Genomic DNA, 10,485 nt, shown 5'->3' on the forward strand with positions numbered 1-10,485 from the left:
AGTTATAAACCTTTCCCAGAGTTTTCCTAGAGTGATATGGCTGAGTGTTCATAACTCTTTGGCCTTAAATTTTTATGCCCAGATTTCTCTCTTGGTTTTCGTTGATCCTCATACCAAGTGATTGAGGTATAGTCTCTGTCCACATTTTGGTTCTAATCAAGAACGGCCATATTTGTACGTCTTTGGTATTCTTTATGTCCAAATGCAATTCTCTTGTCGTGGTAGATTAAGGTTGTGTTGTTAAAAGACTCAACATAATGAGTGTCAATGCAGTGGATATAGTCATTTGCATTTTTGTAGACTTATAATCCTTGAATTGCCTTCAACAAAATCTTTTCAGCGACAGAGTCTTTGATAACACACTTTGAAGGTTCATAGTTTTCGTCAGTGCGGCAGCGAGAACTTGACAAACAATTGGTATGAATGTTTTTATAGTGTTCCACAACATTATCTAGCAACGCGCGTAATTTTTCAACTGACTTGTCACAATTCCTCATCGCATAATAACAATGGGTTTTTACCGAGGCAGCTTTGTCGGACAGTTTCTTATGCCACGTGATTCCGTGCATTTTCTTTGTGCCACTTGTAACAGTTTTCAAAATTTTGGACACTCCTTTAACAGCATGCCATGTATCATTGGCATTGGTCACTGTTGGTTGGTCAGTATTTTGGTATTCATTCACTGATGCATTTCGATCATGTCCATGGATATTTATGTTTACGCCACACTCATCAAAATGTTTGTAAAGTGCCTGAGCTCCCAACACTTCGTGCCTTTGATTGACAGGATCGTCCTCTCGTGTAATTGTTATGGCACCAACAACTTTGTGTGTGATGCACCCCAAAGCTATTATATCTGATTGTGCGGCATTTTTCCTCCAACCGTGACGTGCATCACTTAAAATGGTAATGCCTTCATATTCTGTTTCTTCATCTTGTAACAACGTCAGTGCTGTTTCTTCCTTTATGGCATCCTCAATGCTTTCTTGAGTAACATGCGATGTCACATCACAATAGATATCATGTACATTTGAATTATTATTGAATAGCATATACTTATAAATTGTCATATTTAGACTTATCAAAATTACTTACAGCACAGAAATTATGCCCTATGAATGTTCTTGGCTTTATTACTTATACAGGTTTCGGTGAAAACATGCCTGTAAAATTCACTTTGAAATTACAAATTACACTGTAGAAATGTGAAATGAAATTTTAACCACAACTTGGCTTCAAAGTTTGATCGTGTACACATTTAAATGTAATGCAGACGTAAATGTAATGGATTTTGAGCTCTTATTTGTATAGGTAAAATTAAAACATAGATATAAGTATGTTAATTCTGAAATATTGGTAACATTTGATGATGAATAACATATTTAAAACTCTTCTTGATTCGTAAGTATGAAAAGTACGGCACATAAATGTATAACTGTAAGGTTAAAAGTGAGATGGTGTAAAAGAAGACGTTAAAGTTATGTGTGCCGTGTTTTTCATACTCACGAATCAAGATGAGCTTTTGATATGTTATTTATTAGCAAAAGTTACCAACATTTTGAGAATTACAGTATTTTCAATGCTTACGTTTTAATTTTACGAGTACATACATGTATAAGAGCTGAAAATGATTTTTGGCAGTACTGCCAAAAATCATTACAGTGAAGTGAAATGAGTACATACGGTCGGACCATCAAGCCAAATCGTAGTCTACAATTTCATTTAGCATTTTTATAATGTTATTAGTCATTGTAAAGTGATTTCTGCAGGTATGTTTCCATATAAACATACATAAGGCATAAAAAACAAAAATTTTACAGTACTTAAATTCTGTGTTGCAACTAACGTTTGTCAGACATCTGGAACAATTTGAATGATTTTCACGGCTTAATTCATCAAACCTTACTGTTTTCAATAGATTAATGAAGAAAAAATAACATGTCAAAATTTTCGTCCAATTACGGCACATATAACTTTAAGAAAATGAATGTAATTTGGAGAAAGAGAAAAGTTTTTAAAAACATTATTTTGTTACATATTACATATATATGATTATAGATTGGAAGAAATTACGCGAAATAACAGATATGATTACAATTAGTCGCCTTTTACGAACACTTTCATCTACTTTCATCTAAACGCATGTAAACTGTATCTGTTAGATATTGCATTTTGCAAGGTAATTCTGCGTCTACAACCATTGCTGAGATCAATTTGTAATATTCAAAGAAATTTGCTCTTATTAATTTGCTTCAGATCGTTCGATTAAATTCCACTTTTTTCGCGGTGACAAAACATCTTGTTTCACCGACTAGTATTCATTTCGCGGTGATTGAAAATAGTGATTTATCGCCGTGGAAATCATATGATGTGCCAGTTATAATGTACTTGTGATTTCAATGATTTTGTGGTGGTTTAATTTCGTGATTTCAAATCGCCCACGTAATGAATGCAATTTTAATCTCAAATGACAGTATTCTGTTGTCGGTAATAGCATTGGAGATCCTCTTGTCTAGTAGGCTAGGCTACTAAATCAAAGCTCATTGACAACACTGCTGATAACACGAAAATGGTGTCTATGGGATATGTATCAATGTAACTGACATACCGATTTCGCCTACCTACGCGAGAAGATAAACCTTGACCAGGTAGGCCCAGACTATCTACTATCTATGTTTATTTACCCGTTGGTACACCCGACATGAAGGTCACCATACGCCTACACCCCAGGTTATATTGGCACTTTATGTAATTCAACAATGGCCTGTGAGATAACATTTTACTATGTATCAAATGGTGTTTCCATAGTATTTTATTTAAAAGTATGATCCTTTCCCCAGTCGATGTGTTTTGGCATAATCTACAGTGATTTATTACAATCTCTGATTGCACAACATTACCAATTTTCACCTATGAATAACTTACATCACTATATACTTGATATGCATGGAATATTTTCAAATGGGGAACAAACAAAGACTGTAGACCACCTCTTACCCTGATTATTTGTAAAAATATGTGTTTCGTAGGTCAGAGTAATATACTTATAGGTTTGGGAAGTTAAGACGTTAGCGAGTTACATAAGATAACCAACGGCTTCATTACAGAGAACCCTTAAAGGACCACTCCATTCAATATTACAAGGCAAAGTTAACTAATATTAAATGTTTTAATTTCAAAATGATTATAAAGTTGTATTATAATCATTATCCACAATCAGGTATATACAGAATACTAGGATAAGTAAAGCAGCCAAGCGTGTGTTTGGGAGTTTAAACTGTAAATCACATCCTATTATCAGCTATGGTCATTTAAGGGGTATGTTGTATGCAATATGTTGCTTGAGTGACTGCGTTTTGGGAGGCCGCGATATATTGATTTTGAGTCTCCTTATAAAAGTGGGTCTCTAGAACGAATATAGGTTGTACCCGACCTATTTCATGTATACTGTTTCGTTTTCTAGAAGACGAAATAATTTTCTATCTATAAGTTTAAACGCTACAGTATTTCAGCTATTGGGATCCTTTAAAATATCATCTCACCGATGCACATCCTTTGAACCCGGTCATATTATTCGGATAACTGGCTAACCAATGGACTATGATGTGTCCCGACCTGGGGACATAACCTACAGTTTACCTCACAGTGGCTAGAACTCAACTGAAAACCAAAATAGAAGCGGTGTCAGATGAGACGTTTGGAAGAAGACAGTGAATTAGGAAGAAGGGGATACTTAGTCGCCTTTTACGATGATGCAATAGGGACAGCATGTGCAATTCTAATGCCTACCTGAACTCACCAAAAGGCATGTAAACTTCTCAGTATGTTTGTTTGATTAATTGACGTCCAATTACCGGCCAGGGTCACGTAAGGACGGCCTCCAATGTGTGCGGTGCGTGTTTTGGAAGACTGCGGTATATTCGTGTTGTGTCTTCAGGTATAGTGGAAATATTGCACTTTTTATGATGCTATATCACTGAAACATGCTGTCGTAGACATCAAGCAACACACCGTGTGGTCAAATTGTACTGACAACGGGCAGTCGTCACACTTCCTTAATGTTGAGCGCTAAACAGGAACAGAATCTATCTCTCTTATATACTTTGATGTGTCTCGGTCAGGGGACATAACTCATGAGCCTACCTCACAGGAGCGAGCGCTCAATAGAATGTCAAAAGTGAGGGAGACGTTAGGAAGAACAACGTTAGATAAGAAGAAAAGAAAAGATATGATCCTACATTTAGTCGCCTTTTACGATTTTGCAATAGAGGCTGAAATTTATTGCTGAAAAAATGAATAAAAGGATCAAAGTAACAAACCCATTTTTTAATTTCTGGAAAATGTTGGTTAAATCTTCACAAATTATCAAGTGTGTTCTTCCAAATGAAAATCACATGCCACAATTATCACAATAAATTCAACTCAAAGGCAATTTTTGACTACATATTTCTTATGCTGATAATGTATTTTAATAAATCAACCACTTATCTTAAGTGAGTCGACGGGAATATAAACATCGTAATGCATATGGAATTGTGTACAAACAGGTGCAGTCGAAACTGAAAAAGTGTGTGTAATTCAAACTTATAAAAGATAAACAATGAAATATGAGCAGCGAAAAGATAAAGACAGACATCTGCGAGACAGGAGCAAAAAGGAAAACTATGGAATGATACTGCCGAACATACGCATGCCAGGTTGTATGAACTCTGGTTGACTTTGTTGGAGTTTATTTTGACGGCAAGACTTGTCTGAATCTCCTGACGTCACAGTCGCAAATATGTGGATGGGTTCAATAACATCTCTTTTTTACGCATACGTGCCACAGGGAAGGTTCCATCCGATACCACAGAGGCCGACAATTACTATAGGTATTCACAACTGACGTCATTACAGCATATCAGCATGTAAAATGATACCAAACTGACGTCACAGGAAGGATAAATTCTAGAGTTTAATTTCGCGCCATTTTCACACGATAAATCTGGTCATGTTTTACTTACTGACGATATGTTAGTTCGTCTATGTTTAGAGAAATACAATTATTTGTAAAATTGTACATGCGTTGCTGTTTTTTTTTTTTTTTTTTTTAATTTTCCCGACCATAAGCACCATTCCAGCGAGACATGATATTTCTTTCTTTCTGTAGCACTCTCTGACCATGGGTTAAATTTATGTTTGGTTGTACTGGCTGCTGACCATAATTTGGGTTTGTGTATCGGTAGACGCTTCGGTCGGTCAGTGGTAATGACCTTAATAACTTCCGCAAATATTTACTAAGAATTTAGCTCCTAGACCGCATTTACTACTCACGACGTTTACCTTAATAAAAAATCCATTCGTCTGACGTTCTATCATATTTTTCATTCACTGCCTATTTCGTTTACATTGAAAAGGGATTATTTTAAACTGAATTGATGAACATTTTGATTGTTTCCAAATTTTGATATATATGATTAACGTCCTATTAAAAACCAGGGTCATTTAATGATGACCTCCGATGTATATAGTGGGTTGTGTGTAAAGTATGTAGTGCGTGGTTTGGTTTTGGAAGGCTGCGTATATCCGTGTTGTATCTTCGTATGATACAGAAACTCTTGCAATGTTTATAGTGCTATCTCACTGAAGCATGCTGCCTAATACACCAAAAACACATCCGACCTAGTCACATACTGACAACGTACAAATATGTCGTCACATTAACTTTATGATTTAGCAGATTTAGCATAAGTAGAGACTACCACTTGTATAGACTTTGGTCGCTCAACTAGGGAACAGTCAAGAGTAAGGCGCGGTGTCGAGGGAGACGCTAGATAGAAGAAACTCACCTACGAAGAAAAGAAACATCAAGAAATTCAGTTTCCCTTAACGATCATTCAATATTGGCTGCAGGTGCAACTTTAACACCCTAGTTAAAGAGTTATATGTTCATGTCAAAATTATTATGATCAGTTACGTCCTATAGTAAGAGCTACAATATGGATTTCAGAAAAGATGGCGATGACGTCACACAAAGGTACATACGGGCGCTCAAAGGTACAACTCCTATATCTGTACACATAAACATTGAGGGAACACAGCCGCTTGCGATGTTTGTTTACATGTTATTGTATTAAATGGTACGACAATCCGAGAACTATTGCGTTATTTACATTTCGAAAAGTGTAAATAAAAATATTTTACAATAATTTACAATTTTAAATATATGGTATTCATATATTTTACTCTGTTTATACTCCATTTTCGGCCGCCACGGGAAAACACGGTCGCCATTACGTATAAACATTGACAGATATATTGCAAATATCAATTTGAAATTACAAATTAAATTCAAAGTCACCCAAAATATAATTATAAGCAATTACTGTTTTCGAAGGGTTTCTTGATAAAACACCTTACGATGTGTGATTAGTACAAAATTAAACATTTGCTTTCGTAGATTACCCCAAGCCCACGGCAGCCATTACAGTACAACCGAGAACCCGAATTTCGTCCGTTTTCAGTGTCATAAAATTACGTATTCTGGTTAATATTTTTGTCATCAATTTTGGGATTTAGTTTATAACATACAAATGAGTCAGTTTGTAGGTTCATTATACCTGGATTTTGTCAGAGACATAAACCAATTTTAATCGCTTTTCTGTTTCGCTTTTTATTCTTGAACTATTTTAATATATAATAATGCATGTTCATCTCAAAATAAAAATAACAAATGTTACGGGTATGAAACTGATCATACGAATCTTTCAACGTACCAATGGCATTTTTGAGTGTTTAAGTGTGAACCAGGATATTCTGACAATTGTGTAGTTCTTCTCACACATTAGTACTTGCACAATGATATTTTATGAAATTCACGCTTTAAGCATTTGTTACGGGTATGAAACTGATCATACGAATCTTTCAACGTACCAATGGCATTTTTGAGTGTTTAAGTGTGAACCAGGATATTCTGACAATTGTGTAGTTCTTCTCACACATTAGTACTTGCACAATGATATTTTATGAAATTCACGCTTTAAGCATTTTAATGTTGGCTGTTTATTGAAGGTAATAGAGCGTATAAATCGACGGAATCACACTATATATATCACCGATACAATCGAAGTCATTATGAAACCACAAGTAATAAGGAAGAGAGGATCAAGATAGGATCCTATGTGACAATGGCTTACTTTCCCTAAACCAATCAGAACTCAGGACATACAGATATTGGATTGACGTTACAGTTCGCTTCAGTTAGGAATCTAAATAATTCCCAACATCCGGTTTGTCAGTAAATTACAGATGTTTATCGAATTGGTGACGGATACATAAAATATGACTCAAATCATCTAGATGAAAACAGTCTATAGAAGTATGAATTAGTAATGCAGATAACAATGTCCATGTAATTGCATTATTTTGTATATAGAATTGGTATGTATACAGTCTTCTAGTCATTTTTCGCTTTTCCTCTGTCTACAGTGAAATAGTGTTGTCTTTACAACACTACAATTAACATTAAATTGACACGATGTAATATGAGAGGGAGGGAGAGTAATGTTTCTTATTCTTTCAACAAAAAGGAAATTTATATGAACTGGTGTGGAATATCGGACAATATGACATCATTTTGTTGCACATTTCCTCACTCTATACAAACGTGTTATATGAAGCCACATTTAGAAACTAGAATGCTATTACTTTTATCCTTGTTTGCTTTTAATTGCCCCCTGCAGACAACCCTTGGTACGGAATATACATACACAAGGCTAAAAGCAACATATCAGTGAACAACTTGCTGTACAAATATAACACTAAAATTTCTTCAAATAATAAAAACAGAAATAACAAGGTTCAACAACAAGGTGAAAGGCTACCGTATTTCGTGAAATGCATTAAAGGCGACCATTTGAGATTTCATTTTTTCACTTTGTTCCTAAGATCCCATGTCTATAACCCATTTAGATTTAGAGGGAAGGTTAAAATATCAAATCTGGCCAAAAACACCCAAAAACATTGACATATAGTCATAAAACATATTTTATTTAAATAAGCAGTTGTTATGATATTTTGGTTTCAAGGACAACGGCAATACGTGATTCGTAGGTAACATCGGATCTGTATGATAGACTATTTTGACGATGAAGCAATCAAAATTTGTTGTTGCTGCGGCTTTTCATTTCATACTGACATAATTCTAGTTTTCCTATTCTGTTGGTTGCTGTGGATATTAGTAAAGATACGTATTTCAGAAGTAAACATTTTAAAACGCAACCATCCTTGACATTGAACATCATATCAATGTTATTTCATATACCTGTACAAAAACACAGTAGTCAGGCATCCAAATATCATCAATCGCAAATTAAATTGCAATTGACATAAACATGTTTGTATGTTTTGTCGTCATATACAATCCAAATATATTGAAAGAAAGCAAGTTTATAAAAGCACTGGATATATGGACAAAAACAGATGATGTTTTCAACAACACACCGCATCCGGTCACATTAAACTGTCGACGGACGAACTGGTCGTCCCTCTACTTTAATGTTCAATGATCGCTAGACAGGAGTAGAAACTACATATACCACTTTTGTAGACTATGGTGTGTCTCAGCCAGTGGGTGTCAATGAAGACGTAAGGAAGGAAGAAAAGGACATTTAAAATAAGATATAAGATAGACTTAACACTTATTATTTTTCAAGCATAGTTATTGATGTTCTTTATACAAGACAACCCCTGCATTATATGATGTTGGCATTTTTGGGATGGGGCTATTATAAAACTTGAAAGGAATAAAGCAATCGTCAATCAGAACCTACACTGTTTCGTAGGGGTAAAAAACACAAAGTGATCGTAAGAATTTGTGCTTGAACAGGAAAAAAATAGTCGACTAATAAACTTACCAAACGAAAATGATATTTTTGAATTACTCAACCTTTAAGTTACTCTAGGTATTTTTTAATCCAATAAGACGCCATTATTTTGTTTTGGATCTATATATATCACATTTTCTTTATTTATAGCTCTTATTGGTCTCAATCCTATTGGTATACAAAGCTGAAAAGGTCATTTTAAAAAGCTTGTCGTCTACCAGGAAGAATTGCAATGACCTGAAACAACAAAATCTAGGTCAGCTAAACAAAAGATTATGGCAGCAATCCAAAAATAACTCACTTAACATAGGTAATCAGAGTTAACAGAAAGTGTCGACAGTCCGAAAGTTTATTGAAAGGATTTATCTATGGTCACAGGAGATCAGATTATTTTGCAGAGCATTTCCATAACACACAGGGTGTCAAGAAAGGTATCGAATAACCAATGCACAAGGACAGGACAGTGTTTTATCCTTGTACACCGTCGAACAGATCAATTGTGCTGCATATAGGGTGTTAGAATGATCATAAAAGGCGACTAAATTTGGGATATTATATTTTCTCCTTTTGATTGACTTTCTTCTAGCGTCTCCCTCGACATTACCTCACTTTTATTGTAGTTGATCGATTGTCCGTAAGCGGAAGGCTCTGGGTTCTGGACCCTAGCCGAAACACACCACACTCTATAAAATTGGTAGTTTCTGCTCCTGCTTCGAGCATGAAGGGAGTGGGACTGGATTGTTTGTTTCAGTAAAATCTGACCGAGCGGGGTATGCTTCAGTGAAATAGCAGTATAAAAAGGATATGAGTACCACAATTAATTAAAACAGACACAACACGAAAATATCGCAGCCTCCGAAAACGCATATGGGGAAACCGCCTTAAATGAGTTGAGTTGTTAATAGTGCGTTAAGCATTTTGCATTTCAATTCAGTCATATTTTTACACTGAATGTTAAATGAACATCTTTTCTAAAAAAAAAAAATCCATATTGATTTGTACTTAATCATACCTCTGTCGATGACAGAGAATCAAACGATTTCCCTATTGTACTGACTGACAGATATAGTTTACATTAGTATTCAAAAAAGTAGAGTATTCTTAAAAAGTGTTCTTTTTATTTTCTCAAAAAGTTATGTCCCTTTAACTTTAATGGCTTTTATAAGGTCACCTGAGACGAATTAGTGACCTATTCTAATCGTGCGTCGTCCGTCGTGTGTTCGTAAACAATTTACATTTTCGACTTCTTCTCAAAAATTGCTGAAGCAATTTCAATGAAATTCTGCCCACACCTGCGAAGGCATAAGGCCGATCAAAATTGTGAATTATATGACACCCACCCCGCAGGGGGCTGTGGGAGGGGCCAAAAGGGTAAAAATGACTATAATTTCAAAAATTTTCTTCTCCACTCACAGTTGTGGTAGAATCAAATACACTTCATAGATAGAAAGGTCTCAAGGCCCACTACAAAAATTAAGAATAAGATGACCCTGGGGTCTCATGTTTCCACCTAGGGAAGGGGTCAAGTTTACTATAGTTTATATATAGGAAAAACAAATTTATGAGCAGTATTTGCTTTGTTTTCATAGGAAATTAGTCAAACAGGGTTAGAATTATTAGC

This window comes from Argopecten irradians, chromosome 1, assembly GCF_041381155.1.
Source record: "Argopecten irradians isolate NY chromosome 1, Ai_NY, whole genome shotgun sequence".
Classification (NCBI taxonomy): Eukaryota; Metazoa; Mollusca; class Bivalvia; order Pectinida; family Pectinidae; genus Argopecten; species Argopecten irradians.